Below are 22,592 nucleotides of genomic sequence, written 5' to 3'. Positions count from 1 at the left end.
GTCAGGCAGTGGTGTGGAGGGAGCTTGATCCAGGACCCTGGGATCATGACCTGAGCCAAAGGCAGAGGCTTTAACCCACTGAGTCACCCAGGTGCCCCAGTGTTTATATATTATTAAAAAAAAAAAAATTTTATTATGGAAATTGAGACAGATATAAAAGTAGAATACTTTTATGAACCTCTATGTACTTTTACCCACCTTCAACAATTAAGTTTTTTTTAACCAATCTTTTATGTATAATTTACATACAATAAAATGCACTCATTTTATTTTGTATTTACTTTGCATTTTGTCAAATGTTTGTATTCTACCAATCAATCTATAGAACATTTTCACTCCAAGTTACCTTGTGCCCCTGTTTAATTAATTTCCACCCCAGTCCCAGGCCAAGTACCCATCTGGTTTCTATTGCTGTTCATTTTGCCTGTTCTAAAATGTCATAGAGGGATGCCTGGGTGGCTCAGTTGGTTGGACGACTGCCTTCGGCTCAGGTCATGATCCCGGAGTCCCGGGATCGAGTCTCACATCGGGCTCCCAGCTCCACGGGGAGTCTGCTTCTCCCTCTGACCTTCTCCTCGCTCATGCTCTCTCTCACTGTCTGTCTCTCAAATAAATAAATAAAATCTTTAAAAAAAAATAAAAAAATAAATGTCATAGAAATGTTTGGACTCTTTTGATAATCAGTAAGTTTTAAGATTCACCCATATTGCACATGCCAGTAGTTCAGTTTTTCCAACCTTGGCACTATGGACATATTGGGCTGGATAATTTGTTTTTCAGACTGTTATGTGCCTTGTAGGATATTAACATCACTGACGTCTGTCCACTATATGCCAGTAGCACTCCCCTTCTCTCCTTTGATTGTAGCAATCAAAAACGTCTCCACATTGCCACTTGTTGGGGACAAAAATCCTCTTCTTTTACTGGTAGATAATCCTTGTGATAGTTGCTCCTTTTTATTGTTGGGCAGTATTCCACTGTATGGGTGTACTACAGTTTATCCATTACTAATTGATAGATATTTGAGCTGTGTCCAGTTTACTTTCAGTTTTAGTCTCATATGGATAAAGTTGCTAGTAACTTTCTTAAGAAGTCTTTGTATAGACATGTTTTTATTTATTTGGGATAAATATCTAGGAGTGAGATTGCTGGATCTTGTGATAAGTAAGTGCTTAACTTTATAAGAAACTGCCAAATTGTTTGTACATTTTTATGTTCCCACCAGTATGAGAGTTCCAGTTGCTCTAGATCCCTGTCAACATTTGATATTATCTTTTTTTTTTTTTTTAAGATTTTTATTTATTTATTTTGAGAGAGAGAGAGAGAGTGAGAGAGAGCATGAGAGGGGAGGTCAGAGGGAGAAGCAGACTCCCCATGGAGCTGGGAGCCAATGTGGGACTTGATCCCAGGACTCTGGGACCATGACCTGAGCCGAAGGCAGTTGCTTAACCAACTGAGCCACCCAGGTGCCCCTGATATTATCATTCTTTTAATTTAAGTCGTTATTTTAGGTGTGTTATTTCTATGTAGCTTTAATTTCCATTTTCCTGATAACTGATAATGTTGAGCATTTTTTTATGTGGTTGTTGTAAAGTGTTCAAATCTTTTGCCAGTTTTTCATTGCGTTGTTTGTCTTCTTATTGAGTTTCCTTTGTCTTTGCCCTATGTGTACATAAACATACACAATTACGGAATGCCTGGGTGGCGCAGTCATTAAGCATCTGCCCTTGGCTCAGGTCATGATGCCAGGATCTTGGGATCGAGTCCTGCATCAGCCTCCTTGCTCAGCAGGGAACCAGCTTCTACCTCTGCCTGCCACTCCCCCTGCTTGTGCACTGCCCCTGCCAATGAATAAATAAAATCTTTAAAAAATAAACATACACAATTAAGAAAATTGAAATAATATAGTTTATGTAGTTTCATATTTAAGACATTTAAAACATTTCTCGTGATGTTAAATTTTTTTTAAGATTTAAGCAGACTCCCCACTGAGCAAGGAGCCTGATGCGGGACTCGATTCCAGGATCCTGGAACCATGACCTGACCCAAAGGCAGATGCTTAACTGACTGAACCACCCAGGCATCCCTCATAGTATTAAATATTTCGAAAAAGATGAATCTTAATGGAGAAGCAATACCTGAGAGAGGGTCTTCACGAGAATTCCACTATGTTGGCACAATTTTCTTGAACTTGTCAGCCTCCAGAGAACTGGGAGAAATAAATTTCTGTTGTTTATAAGCTACCCAGTGTGTGGTACTTAGTTAAGCAGCTCAGACAGACTCAGACAATTGTGAAATGAGCATTTCATAAATTTTTTTTCCAAATATTTGACCAGTTTGTCCTAAACTACAAAATTGTCCTCCCCCACAAAGGAATGTGACACAAAATTCATCAATGAACAATCACAGGTAAGTAAAGAGTCACTAACAGCAGCCTACAAAGTGTAAGATAGTATTTGCAATTCATATATCTGATAAGGGATTTGTATATAAATTATATCAAGAACTCAGTGTAACCAGAGACAGAGAAGGAAAGAAGGACACTACATAATCATAAAGGGAACAATCCAACAAGATTGCATCAACAGATAGTTCATCTAACCAGAAAATCAACAAGGAAACAGTGGCTTTGAATGACACATTGGACCAGATGGATCCAACGGATATATTCAGACTGTTTCATCCTGAAACAGCCAAATAAATAGTCTTTTCAATAGCACAAGGAACATTCTCCAAAACAGATGACATGTCAGGTCACAGAACAAGTCTCAACAAATTAAAAAATGTTGAAGTCATACAGTGCATCTTTTCTGATCACAATGCTATGAAACTAGAAATCAGTCATAAGAAAAAATTGTAGAAAGAACACAAATAATGGAGGTTAAATAACATAGTACTAAACGATGAATGGGTCCACCAAGATACCAAAGAGGAAATTAAAGAATACATGGAGAGAAATAAAAATGAAAATGCCAGAGTCCAAAGTCTTTGGGATGCAGCAAAAGCTGTTCTAAGAGGGAAGTTTATAACAATATAGGCCAGCTGCAAGAAGCAAGAAAAATCTAAAAGGATTTTTCTTTAAAGGAGCTAGCAAAAGAACAAGTAAAACTCAGGGCGAGTAGGAGGAAGGAAATAATAAAGAATAAACAGAAATAAATGAAATAGAAACAAAAAACAATAAAACCAATTAACAAAGCAGAGCTGCCTCTTTGAAAAGATCAACAAAATTGATAAACCTTTAGCCAGACTCACAAGGAGAGAGAGAGAAAACTCAAACAAAATCAGAGATAAAAGAGGAGAAATAACTGATGCCACAGAAACATAAAGGATTATAAGAGAATATTATGAAAAATAATATGCCAACAGATTGGACCTCCTAGAAGAAATAGATAAATTCCTAGAAACATAACCCCCCAAAACTGAATCAGGAAGAAATAGAAAATTTGAACAGAATGATTAACAGCAATGAAGTTGAATCAGTAATCAGATAACTCCCAACATATAAAAGTCTAGGACCCAATGGCTTCACAGGTGAATTTTATTAAACGTTTAAAGAAGAGTTAATACCTATCCTTCTCAAACTATTTGAAAACATGTAAGAGGAAGAAAAATTTCTAAATTCATTCTATAAAGCCAGCATTACCCTCACCCTAAAACCAGATAGAGACACCATAAAAAAAAAAAAGGTCAACTATGGGCCAGTATCTCTGGTGAACATAATGCAAAATCCTCAACAGAATATTAGCAGGGATGCCTGGATGGCTCAGTCAGAAGAGCATGTGACTCTTAATCTCAGGGTTGCAAGTTCAGACACCACTTTGGGTGTAGAGATTACTTAAAAATATATTAGCAAAAAAATTAACAAACCAAATCCAACAATATATTTGAAGAATGATTCACTATGATTAAGTAAGATTTATTCCTGGGATGCAAGAGTGACTCAGTATTTGCAAATCAATCAATGTAATACATCACATCAGTAAGAGAAATTATAATGATATATGATCATTTCAGTAGATGCAGGAAAAGTGTTTGACAAAGTACAACATCCATTCTTGATAAATACCTTCAACAAAATGGGATTAGGGGGATTATACCTCAACATTATAAAGGCCATATATGCAGCTAATTTCATAATGGTAAAACTGAGAGCTCTTCCCCTAAGATCAGGAATAAGGCAAGGATGTTTGCTCTTACCACTTTTATTCAGCATAGTGCTGGAAGTCCTAGCCACAGCAATCAGACAAGAAAAAGAAATAAAAGGCATCCATATTGGTAAGGAAGAAGTAAAACTGTCACTATTTGCAGATGTCATGATATATATATAGAAAACCCTGGGATACCTGGCTGCTTAGTCTGTAGAGCATGGGACTCATGCCCCATATTAGGCATGGAGCCTACTTAAAAAGAAACAAAAACAACCACAAAGACTCCACCAAAAAATGACTAGAACTGATAAATGAGTTCAGTAAAATTGCAGGATATAAAATTAATATATGGAAATCCATTGCATTTTTATACACCAATAATGAAGTAGCAGAAAGAGAAACTAAGAAAACAATCCCACTTACAGTTGTACCAAAAAGGATAAAATACCTAGGAGTAAACTTAACCAAGAAGGTAAAAGAGCTGTATTCTGAAAACTAGAAAACACCGATGAAAGAAAGTGAAGATGACACAAACAAATGGAAAGATATTCCATGCTCATGTATTGGGAGAACCAGTGTTAAAATGTCCATACTACCCAAAGCAATATACAAATTTCGTGCATCCCTAGCAAAACAGCACCATTTTTCACAGAACTAGAACAAATAATCCTAAAATGTGTATGGAACTACAGAAGACTCCGAAGAACCAAAGCAGTTTTAAAAAAGAAGAATAAAACTTGAGGTATCACAATCCAGATTTCAAGATATACTGTGAAGCTGTAGTAATCAAAATAGTGTGGTACTGGCAGAAAAGTAGACACATAAACAATAAACAGAATAGAGAGCCCATAAATAAACCCACACTTATGTGGTCAATTAATCTATGGCATATGAGGCAAGAATATGCGATGGAAAAAAGTCCCTTCAACAAATTGTGGTAGGAAGACTGGATAGCTATATTCAAAAAAATGAAACTGGACCACTTTTCTTTCACCATACACAAGAATAAACTCAAAATGGGTTAAAGACTTAGCTGTGAGACCTAAAACCAAAAAAGTGCTAGAAGAGAGTGCAGGCAGTAATTTCTCTGACATCAGCTGTTTGGCAGTGTTTTCCTAGATAATGTCTCCTGAGGCAAAAGGAAACAAAAGCAAAAATAAACTATTAGGATAAACTATTATCAAAATAAAAAGCTTCTGCACAGCGAAGGGAAAAAGTTAACAAAACAAAAAGATAGCCACTGAATGGGAGAAGATAATACAAACAACATATCTGATAAGAGGTTAGTATCCAAAATGTATAAAGAATTTACACAACTCAACACACACACACAAAACAAAAAACACAAATAATCCAGTTTAAATAAGGGCAGAAGACATGAACAGACATTTCTGCAAAGAAGACATCCCCATGGCCAACAGGCACATGAAAAGATGCTCAACATCACTCATTATCAGGCAAACACAAATCGAAACCACAATGAGATACCACCTCTCACCAGTCAGAATGGCTAAAAACAAAACACAAGAAACAAATATTGGCAAGGGTGTGGAGAAAAAGGAACCCTCGTGCACTAATGGTGGAAATGCAAACTGGTGCATCCATCTCGGAAAATTAAAAACAGAATTAGTATATGATCTAGTAATTCCACTACTGGGTATTTACCAAAGAATATGAAAACACTAATTCTAAAAGATATGTGCACCCTGTGTTTGTTGTAGCATTATTTACAATAGCTAGATTATGGAAGCAGCTCAAGTATCCATCAATAGATGAATGGATAGGGGCACCTAGGTTGCACAGTCAGTTAAAGTCTCTGACTCCTGGTTTCAGCTCAGGTCGTGATCTCAGGGTCATGAGATCCTGTGTCGGGCGCTGCTTGGCGGAGAGTCTGCTTAAGAATCTCTCTCCCTGGGGGCACCTGGGTGGCTCAGTGGGTTAAAGCCTCTGCCTTCGGCTAGGATCATGATCTCAGGGTTCTGGGATCGAGCCCCGCATCGGGCTCTCTGCTTGGCAGAGAGCCTGCTTCTTCCCTTCTCTCTCTGCCTGCCTCTCTGCCTACTTGTGATCTCTTTCCGTCAAATAAATAAATAAAATCTTAAAAAAAAAAAAATCTCTCTCCCTGTCCCTGTTGCCCCTCCCCCGGCTCTCTCGCTCTCTTTGTTTTTCTCTCTCAAATAAATCTTTTTAAAAAGTAGATGAGTGAGTAAAGATGTGATCTATATACACAACAGAATATTTTCTATAAAAAATGAAATTTTGACATTTGCAACAATATGGATGGATCTAGAGGGTACAATGCTAAGTGAAATAAGTCAGTCAGAGAATAACAAATACCATATGGTTTCATTCAAATGTGGAATTTAAGAAACAAAACAAATGAACAAAGGAAAAAGACAGACTCTTAAATGTAGAGAATATACTGGTAGTCACGGGGATGGGGGGGATGGATAGATGGCTGAAATAAGTGAAGGGGATTAAGAATACACTTATTTTGATGATCACTGGGTAATGTATAGAATTAGTGAATCACTATATTGTACACTTGAAACTAATATAATATTGTATGTTAATTATACTGGGATAAAAATAAAAGAATGATAAAATGTTAAAGATTAGAAAAATGTATATTGAGAACTCATATATGGGTCACCTGGATGGCTCAGTCGGTTAAGCTGCTGCCTTCGGCTCAGGTCATGATCCCAGGGTCCTGGGATCAAGTCCCACATGGGGCTCCTTGCTCAGTGGGGAACCTGCTTCTCTCCCTGCCTGCTTGTGCGTGCATTCTCTCTCTCTCTCTCTCTCTCTCTGACAAATAAATAAATAAATAAAATCTTAAAAATAAAATAACTCATATAATTCAGTAATAGTCAAATATCCCAATTTTTTAAAAAAAAGTTGGCAAAGAATTTGAATAGATATTTCTCCCAAACAAATCATGCTAGTGTCAAATATACATGAAAATATGCTCAACACCATTTGGCACTAGGGAAATGTAAATCAAAATCACAATGAGATACTATTTCATACCCACCAGTATAGCTATAATCAGAAAAGTAGTAACAAGTGTTGGTGAGGATGCAGAGAAATTGGAACCCTTGTACATTGCTGGTTGGAACATAAAATGGTGTAACAACTTTGTAAAACAGTTTGGCAGTTCCTCAAAAGGTTAAACATAGAACATGTGACCCAGTAGTTTTACTCCTAGGGTGTGTGTGTGTGTGTGTGTGTACATACATACCCAAGAGAAATGAAAACATCCACACAAAAACTTGTATATGGGGGTTCTGGGTGGCTCAGTTGGGTAAGTGGCTGCCTTCGGCTTGGGTCATGATCCTAAAGTCCTGGGATTGAGCCCCATGTCAGGCTCCCTGTGGGGAGTCTGCTTCTACCTCTGCCTCTGCCTGCTGCTCCCCCTGCTTGGGCTCTCTCTGTCAAATAATTAAATAAAATCTTTTAAAAAAACCAACTTGTATACAAATATTCATAGCAGCATTATTCATAATAGTGAAAAGTGGAGGCAAATCAAATGTCTATCAACTGATAAATGAATGGAAATGGAAATCTGATATTTTTTGGTGAGGAGTATTGTTTGGTAATTTAAGTAACTGTTAATTGCTACAACACTTGAAAATACTATTGCTAAGTGAAAGAAGCTAGTCACAAAATACCAGTTATTATATGGTTTCTATTTTATGAGATATCTAGAACAGACAAAGCACCTCGACCCTAGACTAAAATTCTTTATCCTATTATAGGTGGATTTATCCCATTAAATTAACAACAGAATTGTTGAGCATATTAACATACTAGTTGATAGTACTCAGATGAAGATGATGATTAGTAATAGTTCATCTTTATTTCATATTTTATAGATCTTTTCAATAATTATTTTATAAAAAGTAGCATTTATTCAGTACTCTTTATTCAATAAAAAAGCAACGTTGACTAAATTAAAAAGTAATATGGAAAGAAAAAAAATCAATCACAATACCAAGTAATTGATATAGTTAATTGTTAAGGATAAGGAGCATAATATTCCATTCCTTAATAAGGTGATTAAGATAGTATTAGGGTTATGAGTTAGGGATGGGGTTAGTGTTAACCATCATGCAGAATGGCTGTGAGGGAGTAGACATGGTAAGTGGCCAATCCCTGATGGCTATGTAACGAGAGTAGGGATGATCTTGTACCTTTATAGACACTTCCTGGGTGTTGGATATCAAAGGCCCAGAATTCACACTCTTTATTTGTGCTCAGAGCTTATCTTCCTATGGAGGCTATGAAGCTGAATAGGAAAAACACATTTAGCCCTGTGGTTAGAAGGGAGTTGAAGGCTGTTAAGTACCTGAACATTTGATAGACTTTTGAAGTTGAATGGAAGGCAGTAAGAGGTAGCAGAACTCTACCTAAACAATTAGAAGTTTACTGTATGATTTAAAAAAATAGCATTGGTGCTAATCACATTTATAACAATTTTTTAGACTTTGCTCTATGTTTAATCCCTTCTCAAGGTCTTTGCTTTTGGTTATCATTCAGATAATATTTTTATGAAAAGTACTAGATGAAACTGTCTTTATATTAATTTCACACTGAATGATGTCTTGGTCAGGGAGAGGGCAGAATTACTATGTCACATTATTTTCCACTTCTTTGCTATTTTGCCATTGTCTTCTGGTCTTACATAGAAATCTAAGGCCAACCTGATTTTTGGTTCTCTATGACTTCTCTTTTTCTTTGTCAGTTGATTGTGACAAAGAAGCTCGAAATCTAAAAGGTTCACCAGAAAAAATCTAGTTGTCACTATCTTTTCAGTAATTTTGCCCATTTTTTTAAATTCAATTAGCCAATATATAGTACCTCATTAGTTTCTGATGTAGTGTTCAGTGATTCTGAACACTAGTTCATTAGTTGCCTGGTATTTTGTGAGCTCTTTTGAGCTAGAGATGCAGAACATTCTTTGACTTGGGAAAGTATTCATTTTCCTTTCTTAAAAACCTTTGATTATTGGGGCTCCTGGCTGGCTCAGTGGGTAGAGCATGCGACTGGATCTCACATTGTGAGTTCAGACTCCATGCTGGGCATGGAGCCTACTTAAACAAAAACAAAAACAACAACTTTGATTATGGTTTCTGTTTATTTGTTTCAGAGATAACTATTATTTGAAAGTTATTTCTCTCTTCTCTCCTTATCAGTCTTCTCTCATAGTTTCCACTACTTTGTCCTTTCCATCTCTATTATGGAAATTTCTTAAATTTGTCATCCCCATACATCTAATTAAGTATTCTACTCTTCACAACTTCTAGGAAAGATTTGAAATCTGAGTTGGCATATTTACTTTGTAAATTATTTTTCCTTTGCTTTTTCCCCTCTCTAACTTCCACTTTTGCATTTCAACTACTTCTTTTCATTCCTGTCCATGGACTTTGATTTCTCACTTCAGTGTTTTATCACATTTGTTGAGAATAATGTAGTTGATGTTTAAAATTTAACCTGTTCCTCCTTACATATTCACTTTCTGAATTACAAATGCAGAGTTTCTCTTATGCTGTGGAATGTCACATCCCCTCAGTTACTCTTCCTTGAAAAAGGAGAGGGATATATAGGTCTAGCACCTACCAAATAAACAGGATAGATAGGCACCAACAAGTAGGTACTGTAAATTGTCCTTTCAGATGTTAAAGTAAAGGACTATTTGGTGCCCATAGTTTTGGAATACTTGTTGTATCTAACAGTCATTAATGTGCCTCCTACTTAACTGAGGGGACAGGGCCCAAGGGGGACAGGGGGATCACAGGCATGGGTAATTTGACTTTGGAAAAGTATTTTTTTTGATAATTTGAAGCCTAAGCTACAAATACCTGTGGTTCCTGAATGTAATGCTCCTAGGGCTTATGCTTGCTCACGTCTTCTGTGTCTGTCTTCAAATTCCAAGATGTGTGTACTACTTTGTGTATTATAGAACCTGAAGTAGAGAGGGAAAGCCATGGGCATGTAATAGTGTTGACTGTTCTAAGTGGGTCTGTCATGGTAGTGTGGTACATAACACCTCTGCCTTTGCTAGCTCTGGAGAGAGCTTTTTTTTTTTTAAAGAGATTTTTTTTATTTGAGAGCCAGAGAGAGTGAGCACAGGGGGCGGGGTGGGGCAGAGGGAGAGGGAGGGAGAAAATCCCAAGCAGATTCTGTGCTGAGCAGGAAGCAGATGCAGGGCTCGATCTCACAACCCTGAGATTAGGACCTGAGCTGAAACCAAGAGTCAGACACTCAGCTGACTGAGCCACCTAGGTACCTCTGGAAAAAGCTGTTTTAGAGCATGTGTTGGAGGAGGTGGTATGACATGTGGGGGTTAGAAATCTGTTACCTGCCTACCTAGCTCTTTTGTTGTATTTCAAGCCCCATTCCTTCTTTGGGCAGGAAAGTAATGTTTGAGTCCAACAGTTCTTTGAGCTGTACAGTCCTAATTTCCAGAATTGTTAGTATCTTTGACTCTCTTTGTTTCCTTAAGTACAGCAGTGAAAATACCAATGAAAAATTGGGGTGGAGGCAATGATAGAGATGAACCAGGTGTTGTTAGGTAGCCTCTGTTTTAATTTACAGCTTGGATTAAATTTTTGAAAGGAGGAAGCTGAGAGAATAGTGCAGAAAACAGCCACTAATGGAAGAATAAAGAGTTAGAGATATTGACCAAATGATTTCCAGTTCCTCAGGAAAATATGATTAATGCTGAAGTCAACTAGCCAAGGATTAAAATAATCGTAGTGTCCCTAGATCTGGAATATGTTGGGCCATTGTTTTCTAAATGACAACATGGAAGCTAAGAAAGGTTTAAGGGACTCCAGGGTCATAGAAAGGACATAGAAATGGGACTCCCAAGGGCATAGAAGAAAGCCGAGATGGTTGGAATACCGAGATGGTATAGTTCACTTTTAGATTCTATTTAGTGTTTTATTTGATTTTCTCACAAATAATTTGGTCTGTATTATGTTAAAAAACAAATTTAAAGAAACAGTCAAATTTTATAATAAGGAAAAGAAGGAAAAGCTTTCATTTCATCACTTTCTTGGAGCAAATTCTTAAGCTACATTCCCCACCTGACTCAGTTTCTTCATATAAGGTAAATTAAATAATGTTTGAAAAGTGTGGTTCTAGACTTTGGCCTCATATTAGAATCACCTGGATAGTGTTTCAGTGCCCAGCGCTCAGGCCACAGTGCAGACCTAGTATGACTAAGGCATTATTTTTTAAAGTTTCCCAAATAATTATAATGTGTAGCCAAAGTTGAGAACTACTCAAGTTCTTTCAAAGCATATACTCATTTGATCTCAAATATTCTGACTTCAGTCATTTTAGAGTAGTTGAGACACTTCTAATTAGTGTGTATTGGCCTGAAATAAATGAGATCACTTGGTTCTGATGTTTCTGCCACTTGTACACTATGAGTAGGGTAGAGTCGCCCTGATAAGAAGAGAGTTTGGGGGGCGCCTGAGTGGCTCAGTGGGTTAAAGCCTCTGCCTTTGGCTCAGGTCATGATCCCAGAGTCCTGGGAGCAAACCCCACATCAGGCTTTCTGCTCGGCAGAGAGCCTGCTTCCTCCTCTCTCTCTGTCTGCCTACTTGTGATCTCTGTCTGTCAAATAAATAAATAAACAAAATCTTTTAATTAAAAAAAAAAAAGAGAGAGTTTGGTATATGGTAGAAGAAACCCTGAACCTGAGGTTAAAAGACAAGACTCATGGGGCTGGATCCCAGGACCTGAGATCATGACCTGAGCCAAAGTCAGATGCTTAACCAACTGAGCCACACAGGCACCCCATTTTTGTTTTATAAGATTTTTTTTAGCATTGTTTGCTCCAGCTCTTTGAAAAATGCCAGTGAAATTTTGATCGGAATGGCATTGAAAGAAAGTATAGATTGCTCTAGGCAGTATAGACATTTTAACAATGTTTATTTTTCTGATCCATGAGCATGAAATGGTCTTCCCATCTTTTTGTGTCTTCTTCAATTTCTTTCATGAGTGCTCTGTAGTTCCTCAAGTACAGATCCTTTACCTCTTTGGTTAGGTTTATTCCCAGGTGTCTTATGGTTCTTGGTGCTATAGTAAATGGAATCGATTCTCTAATTTCCCTTTCTGTATTTTCATTGTTAGTGTATAAGAAAGCAACTGATTTCTGTACATTGACTTTGTATCCTGCCACATTACTGAATTGTTGTATGAGTTCTAGTAGTTTGGGGGTGGAGTCTTTTGGGTTTTCCATATAAAGTATCATGTCTTCTGTGAAGAGAGAGTTTGACTTCTTTTTTTTTTTTTTAAAGATTTTATTTATTTATTTGACAGAGAGAAATCACAAGTAGACTGAGAGGCAGGCAGAGAGAGAGAGAGAGAGAGAGAGAGAGAGAGAGAGAGAAGCAGGCTCCCTACTGAGCAGAGAGCCTGATGCGGGACTCGATCCCAGGACCCTGAGATCATGACCTGATTAACCCACTGAGCCACCCAGGTGCAGAGAGTTTGACTTCTTCGTTGCCAATTTGAATACCTTTTATTTCTTTTTGTTGTCTGATTTCTGTTGCTAAGACTTCTAATACTATGTTGAACAAGAGTGGTGAGAGTGGGCATCCTTGTTGTGTTCCTGATCTCAACGGGAAGGCTATGAGCTTTTTCCCATTGAGGATGATATTTGCTGTGGGTTTTTCATAGATAGACTTTATGAAGTTGAGGAGTGTTCCCTCTATCCCTATACTTGGAAGCGTTTTAATCAGGAACGGATGCTGGATTTTGTCAAATGTTTTTTCTGCATCAATTGAGAGGACCATGTGGTTCTTTTCTCTTTTCTTATTGATTGGTTCTGTCACATTGATTGATTTGCGAATGTTGAACCATCCTTGAAACCCAGGGATGAATCCCACCTGGTCATGGTGGATAATCTTTTTAATGTGTTGTGGGATCCTATTAGCTAGGATCTTGTTGAGAATCCTAGCATCCATATTCATCAGGGATATTGGTCTGAAATTCTCCTTTTTGATGGGGTCTTGGCCTGGTTTGGGGATCAGGGTAATGCTGGCTTCAGAAAAAGAGTCTGGAAGTTTTCCTTCTGCTTCAATTTTTTGAAGCAGCTTCAGGAGAATAGGTGTTATTTCTTCTTTGAAAGTTTGGGAGAATTCCCCAGGGAATCCGTCAGGTCCTGGGCTCTTGTTTTTTGGGAGGATTTTGATCGCTGCTTCAATCTCATTACTAGATATCAGTCTATTCAGGTTGTCAATTTCTTCCTGGCTCAATTTTGGAAGTTTATAGTTTTCCAGGAATGCATCCATTTCATCTAGGTTGCCAACTTACTGGTATATAACTGTGGATAATAATTTCTGATGATTGTTTCTATTTCCTTGGTGTTAATTGTGATCTCTTCCTTTTCATTCATAATGTTATTAATTTGGGCCTTCTCTCTTTTCTTTTGGATTAGTTTGGCCAATGGTTTATTGATCTTACTGATTCTTTAAAAAAAAAAAACAAAACCCAGCTTCTAGTTTCATTGATGCATTCTACTGTTATCTCTAGTTTCTATCTCATTGATCTCTGCTCTAATCTTGATTATTTCCCTTCTTGTGTGTAGTGTTGGCTTAATTTATTGTTGATTCGCCAGTTCTTTAAGGTGTAGAGATAGCTGGTGTATTCTGGATTTCTCAATTTTTTTGAGGGAGGCTTGAATGGCTATGTATTTCCCCCTTAGGACTTCCTTTGCTATATCTCGTAGGTTTTGGACCAAAGTGTCTTCATTCTCATTGGTTTCTGTGGATTGTTTAAGTTCTTTGATTTCTTGTTGATCCAAGCATTCTTAAGCAAGGTGGTCTTTAACTTCCAGGTGTTCGAATTCCTTCCAAACTTTTCCTTGTGGTTGAGCTCCAGTTTCAAAGCATTGTGATCTGAGAATATGCAGGGAATAATCTCAATCTTTTGGTATCTGTTGAGCCCTGATTTGTGACCCAGTATGTGATCTATTCTGGAGAAGTTTCCATGTGCACTCAAGGAGAATGAGTATTCTTTTGTTTTAGGGTGGAATGTTCTGTACATTTCTGTGAGGTCCATCTGGTCCAATGTGTCATTCAATGGTCTTGTTTCTTTATTGATTTTCTGCTTGGATGATGATCTGTTAGTGAGAGTGGCGTGTCAAGATCTCTTATTAATGTATTCATATCAGTATGACTCTTTATCTTGATGAAGTTTTCTTATGTAATTGGCTGCTGCCATATTGGGGGCATAAATATTTACAATTGTTAGATCTTCTTGGTGTATAGTCCCTTTAAGAATTATGAAGTGTCCTTCTGTATTTCTGACTGCAGTCTTTAGTTTAAAATCTAATTTATCTGATAGGGGAATCGCTACCCCAGCCTTCTTTTCAGGCCCATTGGCATGAAAGATGCTTCTCCATCCCTTCACTTTCAGTCTGGATGTATCCTTAGGTTCAGAATGGGTCTCTTATAGACAACATTTGGATGGATCCTGTCATTTTATCCAATCTGCAACCCTGTGTCGTTTTATGGGCGCATTTAGACCATTCACATTGAGAGTGATTATTGAGAGATACGTTTTTATTGACATTGTGTTACCTGGGAAGTCTTTTGTTTCTATAGATTGTCTCCATATATTTCTGTTCAGTGATATTCTTGGGTTTTTTCCTCTTTTATAGAACCCCCCTTCATATTTCTTGCAGTGCCGGCTTGGTGGTCACATACTCTTTTAAGCCTTGCCGGTCTTGGAAACTCTTTATCTCTCCATCCATTTTGAATGTCAGTCTTGCTGGATAATGTATTCTTGGCTGCATGTTCTTCTCATTTAGTGCCCTGAATACATCTTGCCAGCCCTTTCTGGCTTGCCAAGTTTCTGTGGACAGGTCTAATGTTATTCTGATGGCCTTTCCTCTGTATGTAAGGAATTTCTTCCCCCTAGCTGCTTTCAAGAGCTCCTGTCTAAAATTATGATTCATCATTTTCACAATCAGATGTCTCGAGGTCTTTCTAGATTCTATGATCTTGCGGGCAGGGGAGACCTTTCTGCCTCTAGTACACGAATACTGGTTCCATTCGCCAGATTGGGAAAGTTTTCATGGAGAATTTGTTCAACTATATCTTCTAGTCCTCTTTCTTTCTCCTCCCCCTCAAGGAATCCAGTAATTATTTATTAGCACCCACATGCAGGTGCCCATGTGGAGGAAGGGGCAGAGGAAGAGAATCTCAACCAGACTCCTGGCCAAGTGGGGAGCCCAACTAGGGGAGCCTAACAGGGCGAGCCCAACAGGGGGCTCGATCTTACCACCCTGAGATCGTGATCTGAGCCGAAACCAAGAGCGGGAGGCTAAACCCATCTGAGCCACCCAGGATCCTCACACCCAAGAATGTTGGTTTTTTTTTGTTTGTTTGTTTTTTAAAGATTTTATTTATTTATTTGAGAGAGAGAGAGAGACAGTGAGAGAGAGCATGACCGAGGAGGTCAGAGGGAGAAGCAGACTCCCCATGGAGCTGGGAGCCCGATGCGGGACTCGATCCCGGGACTCCGGGATCATGACCTGAGCCTAAGGCAGTCGTCCAACCAACTGAGCCACCCAGGCGTCCCCACCCAAGAATGTTTTTAAGAATATTTTAATATCTTCTAGTACTTCACATTCAGTTTTTCCCACTATCTAAAAAAAGATGTTATGGCTCTTTTCTTCGAAGTGGGTCTAAGTAACATTCATGCATTGCATTTGGTGGTTATATTTCTGAAGTCTTTTAATTGAGAACTGTATCTTCCCCCTCTCTCTCTTCCCTTAAGATTTTGGGTTTTGAAGAGACCAGATCAGTTTGATTGTAGCAAGTCCCACATTCTAGATCTGGTTATTTCTTCATGTAATAGAATACTTCTTGCAATCGTTCTCATTGCTCTTTCTCCTGAATTTCCTATAAAGGAGAAATTAGGTTTAAAGATGTGTTTAGACCTAGGTTAGGCATTTTGGGTAATGATACATTGTAGATGATGACTGGCACTTCAGTTACATCACTTCAGGAGTCATAAATAAAAGGTCTCACTCTCTTGTTACTGAGTTTGATCACCAGGTTAAACTGGTAACTATCGTATCTTTCCATTGTGAAGTATTGTTTTCCCTTTGCAATTAGGAATTAATCTGTGGAATAATCCCTTAGCACCATGCGAATCTTCTGTTTCCCAACAATTTTCACAAGATGATTTTTAGCACCCCTTGATCATCCTTGCCTGAATGAATCACTTATTTCATTGGAGGTTGCACAATGATGATTTTAAAAATTCTTTCCTTCTGCATTTATTAACTAGCATTCTAATGTAAAGGAGAGCTTTCCCTTTCTACCAAGGATGATCCTTTCTTAAAAGAAGTAAATTCTTTGCTTCATTCTTTTTCTTTATCAGTCTTCAGAGTAAGGAGCTGATGTCATAGTTAACTCCTAAAGGTAACTTTCTAAGAAATTTTTAAAAATTATCTGAGCTATCTATTACTATGTATTCGTGGATTCTTGTTTATTCATGATATTATCGTGATTTTTAGTCATTATTATTTTTAGTTCTTAAATTATCTCAAATTTGCTAAAACTGGCTTCTGGGTCCTTGTGACATGCTCCCTATTGGTCTGAGTGCTTCTTTTGCCTTCTGGTACAACATGATTTTTAAAAATTTACCATGAAGATAATAATTTCTATTTTTTAAAAAATATTTCTTTCTAGCTTTTTTTTTTAAGGATTTTATTCATTTGTGTGTGTGAGAGAGAAAGAGAGAACACAAACAGAGGGAGGGATAGAGGGAGAAGCAGGCTCGCCATCCAGCAAGGAGCCCGATGTGGGACTTGACCCCAGCACCCTGGGATCATGATCTGAGCCAACGGCAGACGCTTAACCTACTGAACTACCCAGGCATCCCTAGAGTATTTTTTTTTTTTAAGATTTTATTTATTTATTTGACAGAGATCACAAGTAGGCAGAGAGGCAGGCAGAGAGAGAGAGAGAGGAGGAAGCAGGCTCCTGCTGAGCAGACAGCCCGATGCGGGACTCGATCCCAGGACCCCGAGATCATGACCTGAGCTGAAGGCAGCGGCTTAACCCACTGAGCCACCCAGGCACCCGAGTATTTTGTTTTGATACTAACATATAAAAGATATTTTTCTCTTCTTTTCTTGCCAGAAGTAGCATACTGTAGTCAATGTTTTACTCCTTGTTTTTTCTTCTCTCAACAATGTATCTTGGAGATTATTCCATATCACTGCATAGAGAGCATCCTTATTCTTGCTGCATTTCATTTTTATTAGATGTACTATAATTTAATCAGGTGGACATTTGGGTAATTTCCTATCTTGCTATAGCAAACAATGCTTTAGTGAATAACCTTGTATATATGTCATCTACTGTGGGAACAGGTGTACTTGTTGGACTGGATCACTACCCAGAAGTGATATTGTTGCATTATGGTATATATAATTATAATTTTGATAGATTATACCTAATTGCTGATGTTAGACTGCCACTAGCAATGAATGAGAGTGTCTGTTTTCCTATAACCTTGTCAGAAGAATGTATTATTAGGTTTTTGGATTTTTGTAATCTGGTGAGTGAAAAAAAATTTTTCTTACGTGTGAGGTTGAATATTTTTTCGTATGTTTAAAGTTCATTTGTATTTCCTTTTCTGTGAATTTTATGATCATATTCTATGTCCATTTTTGGGCACAATACTTTTTTTTTTAAAGATTTTATTCATTCATTTGACAGACAGAGATCACAAGTAGGCAGAGAGGCAGGCAGAGATAGAGAGGAGGAAGCAGGCTCTCCGCGGAGCAGACAGCCCGATGTGGGGCTCGATCCCAGGACCCTGGGATCATGACCTGAGCCGAAGGCAGAGGTTTTAACCCACTGAGCCACCCAGGCGCCCCTGGGCACAATACTTTGTCCAAATTACTGTTCTCTTTATTTTATATATATATGCGCATGCATGCATACACACACACACACACATACAAACCTATGTTTTTTTTCTATAGTATGTTTATATATGGGAGATTTGCTCTTTCTTCAGTGATACGATTGCTAATATATTTTTCTTACTTTTGTCATTTTGTTTGTTGGGGTTTTGTTTTGCTTATGGTGTTTTTTGCTTTGCAGAATTCTTTGATTTCTATGTATTCAAATTTATCAGTTTTTTTAATGGCTTTGAATTTTGAGTCATGGTTAGAAAATCCTTACCAACTCCAAAGTTATAAAGATTTCTTCTGTATTTTCTTCTAATACTTGTAGGGTTTGTTACATTGAAGTTTTGGGTCCATTTGAAGTTCTGATGATATGAGGTGTAGCTCTAATTTTGTTTTTTCCCTAGGTGGCTACCTGCTCCCATTTACTGAAAAAATCAAATTTTTCTACCTTTATGAAACATTAAAATTCCATATCCATTTTCATCAGTTTGGGGGATTTTAGTCTTCTTTTGGTCTCCCATTAGTTTATGTGCCAATACTACAGAGTTTTAATTATTGAGGCATTGTGTTTTGGTATCTGATAGAATTTACCCTTTTACTACTCTTATTTTTCAGAGTTTTTTTTTTCTTTCTTTTTCTTTCCATATGAATTTTAAAGTCAATTTGTCCATTAAAAAAAAGTTAGCATTTTTTTTATTGGGATTATTAAATTCTAAATTATGGTGAATTGCTATTTAGAAGTTTTATTTTCTAGGAATTTGGCATGTCATTCCATTTGTTCAAGTCTTTTATATTTGGATCTTTCATTAGTGTGTTAAAAATTTCATCTTGTAGTTCTGCATTTTCTTTTTAGTTTATTCCTAAATATTTTATTTTTTATTGCTGTTATTAATTAGATTTTCCCCCACCTACTGGTGATTGATTGCATGTGTAATAAAAACTGTTGCTTTCTGTATATTTTGTACCATTCTACTTTACTGAATTTTCTTATTTTTCTTGGTTGACTTTCTAAGATGTTTGAGAATACAAATATATATCATCTGCTAATAGTGATAGTTCTATACTCTTCTTCCCATTTTTTTTTTTTTACTATTATTAATCTTGTTTCATTTAACTGATTTTATACTTTTGGCATAGTGTTTAATAACACATAATGGCTATCTGTCTTCCCAACTTTTTTCTACTAAGCAAGCTGCTGACTTTAGGACTAAAAAGATATTTTGTCATGCCAAGGAAGTATTTGTATATTCCTATTTGATTTCTTAAAAAATTTTTTTTATTTTAGAGAGAGTGAGCGTGTATGTGATCTGGGGGAAGGGGCAGAGGGATAAGGAGGAAGAATCCTCTAGCAGACTCCCTGGTGAGCATGGAGCCGGACACAGGGCTTATTCCCAGGACCCTGAGATCATAACCTGAGCCAAAATCAAGAGCTAGCCGCCCAACCAGCTGAGCCACCCAGGTGCCCCTATTTGATTTTTTCTTTTTTTAAATCAGGAAGTGTTGAATTTTGTCGGGTGGCTTTTAATATCTGTGGAGATATTTTTTTCTTTTTCCCTTAGTTTCCTCATAGTGATCCTTCCTTGCATTCCTAGACCAAACTCCACTTAATTTTGATGCATTATGCTTCTAATGTATGGTTGTATTCTATTTAAAGTTTGATTTAGAATCTTGCATCAATATAAGAGAGACTGATCTATAGCTTTCTGCCTGCAGTTGTATCCGCTTTTTATTTTTTGAAGATTTTATTTTTTTATCTGAGAGAGAGGGTGCTTGAGCAGGGAGCAGAGGGAGAAGCAGGTTCCTTGTGAGCAGGGAACCTGACATGGGCTCCATCCCAGGACCCTGGGATCACAACCTAGCAGAAGGCAGACACTTAACTGACTGACCCACTCAGGCACCCCTGTATCAGCTTTTAATACTCTTGTTATATTTGCTTCATAAAAAGACTTAGGAAGTTTTCTTTTTTCTTTTTCTCTCTCTCTTTTTTTTTTTTTGGCATGCTCTGGAATAGTTTCAGATCACTAGATTTATCTGCTCTTTAAAAGGTTAATATTTTCATTAAATCTGTGTGTGGTTCTTTTGGGGGGCATACCATATTTACATAGATAAATTGAGCAAAAGGTTGAAGAAAATAGTCTCTAAGGTCCTTTTAATTTCCTTTGTTTTTGTGGTTACTTATCTCATATTTTATATATTTGGACTTTCTCCCTTTTTACTTACTAGATTAGCTAGTGGTTTAATTATTTTATTGATTTTCCTCCAATGTACCAGTTGTTAGATTGATTTATTCTGCTGTTTTTCTATTTTCTGCTTTTAGCTGTGTTTAATTCCTTCTTTTTTTTTTTTTTTAAGATTTTATTTATTTATTTGACAGAGATCACAAGCAGGCAGAGAGAAAGGAAGGGAAGCAGGCTTCCCGCTGAGCAGAGAGCCCAATGGGGGGGTGGTGTGGGGGGGTGGCTGGATCCCAGGACCCCAGGATCATGACCTGAGCCAAAGGCAGAGGCTTTAACCCACTGAGCCACCCAGGTTCCCTAATTCCTTCATTTTGATTTCTTTGAGTTCACCTTCCTGGTTTTTTCCCTGACTTTTTGAGTTAGATGTGGAGTCAGATTTCTTTCTTTCTTTTTTTTTTTTTTTTGGTCCCTTTTCCCTGATTCGTACATATTTATGACTGTGAATTTTCTTCTTTACTGGTTCAGCTATATTCTTTAGGTTCTAATATGTCACATTTTCCTTATTTAGGCATTTTCTAGAAATGTTGCAGTATTGATTTCGTTTTTAACCGAAGTCCAAGGGATTTGTTGTTGTTTTAAAGGCCTTCATTATTTTATTTTATTTTTATGTTTATAATTTCATTAAGTGCATTGTCATCAGGATATTATCCCACTGTTACTCTTGGATTTATCAAGGTTTTTTTTTTTTTTTTTTTTTAATTCCAGTATAGTTAGCATACAGTGTTACATTTGTTTCAGGTATATAATGTAGTGGTTCAGCAATTCCATGTATTACTCAGTGCTCATCAAGATAAGTGTACCTTTAATCCCCTACTCTATAGGGATTTTCTTTGGCCTCTCTTAAGGTCAGTTTTTGTTAACGTTCCATGGAGACTTAAAAAGATGGCTTTTTCTTAAAATAAAAAATAATTAAGTCATAGTTTTTTCTCTAATAATTATTAATATGTAATACATATATCCATCTAAAATTTTGAGATTATAAAATCAATATTTGGTGATAATGTAAAACTATAACAGCCAAGTTGAAGATGTTGTACACTGATATTACCTTAAGTGAGAATTTTTTCTGAAGCACGACAAAGTTAGGCAGTATCCATGCAAAATTCTTATGTATACCATAAAGAATACTTAGAAAAACAACAAAAAAATTTTTTTTAAAGATTTTATTTATTTATTTGACAGACAGAGATCACAGGTAGACAGAGAGGCAGGCAGAGAGAGAAGGAAGCAGGCTCCCCGCTGAGCAGAGAGCCCGATGCGGGGTTCGATCCCAGGACCCTGGGATCATGACCTGAGCCGAAGGCAGAAGCTTTAACCCACTGAGCCACCCAGGCGCCCCTAGAAAAACAAAATTTAATGAAAAATAAAATGTATAGATATATGTATAAAATAGGAAAAAAACTTAAATCTATACTTAATGGAGTTTAAGATGAATTTTGAAATTATGTTAGAACAAGTAAGTCTTACATTTAGCATGTATACAAAATATTTTGGTTTTGGCTTCAAGTTGCTGCAAAACAGTGTGATAGATGCTATCAATTCATTTTAATTTGACAGATATAAAAGTGGAAGTAAAAGGAGGAGGGCTCTAAGGCTTTTTGTCCCAGTTTCATAATTCTTAAGTGAAGCTGGTATATGTCCCTGAGTTCTGCTTCCATACTCTTTGAGATGCTTGTTGAATAGTGGTTTAATCTCAGAAAAAAGATATATTTTGTAGAGTTAATGAAAACTCTGTTTTAATATCCTCTAAAGATGTGTAAGTTGACTTGATGATAACTTGTGATATTTGTATTGACTTCGATTACAAAGACGTCACTTCTGAAATTTCTAATTTCTATATAATACTGAAAATTTATTTTCCTCTCTCACTCTTTTTTAGAATTTTTATTTGGCCGCTGCCTTGAAATACCAACCCTAAAAATGCCAGCTTGTTTGGACTTAGAAGATGACATGGATAAATGATAAAAATTAAAGACCTTTTGGTGAGTGAAATCTTATGTAAAAGAGTGGTTAAGGTTCAGCTTATTTCCATACAACAGAATGACTTTACCAAAGTTACACTGCAAATAAAAAACTGTTTCCTTCATCATCTGGCATTTTGTCAAAGGAGAAAATGGTCCTTCAGCCTATTAATGGGAGGCATCTTTATGTTTAATGAAGCCCAAAATTCACTAAGTTTGAGGTTTGAGTACCTTCTGTTCCTCTGGGGTTGAGACCTTGATCTCTTTTTCTTTCTCTTAGAGAGCCCACAGACCT

The 22,592-nt window shown here is 37.0% G+C and overlaps 1 protein-coding gene across 19 annotated transcripts in view; it reads left to right on the top strand.

Moving 5' to 3' along the window:
* Positions 1–22,592, top strand: part of NCOA6 (nuclear receptor coactivator 6) — a 104,523-nt gene that overhangs the window by 22,118 nt on the left and 59,813 nt on the right. For 14 of the 19 annotated variants that reach the window (XM_082746130.1, XM_082746137.1, XM_082746141.1 and 11 more), the window contains one exon: positions 22,216–22,318. The exons of 3 other annotated variants lie outside the window; for them this stretch is intronic. The gene's annotated coding sequence lies outside the window, so the exon portion shown is untranslated. Of the gene's footprint in view, positions 1–19,384; positions 19,559–22,215; positions 22,319–22,592 lie in introns of all 19 variants that reach the window. 2 more of the 19 variants (XM_082746145.1, XM_082746140.1) reach the window with 1 other exon arrangement.

This window comes from Mustela nivalis (assembly GCF_964662115.1).
Source record: "Mustela nivalis genome assembly, chromosome: 8".
NCBI lineage: Eukaryota > Metazoa > Chordata > Mammalia > Carnivora > Mustelidae > Mustela > Mustela nivalis.
The sequence above is the reverse complement of the archived record's forward strand: the minus strand, read 5'-3'. Positions and strand labels throughout refer to the sequence as shown.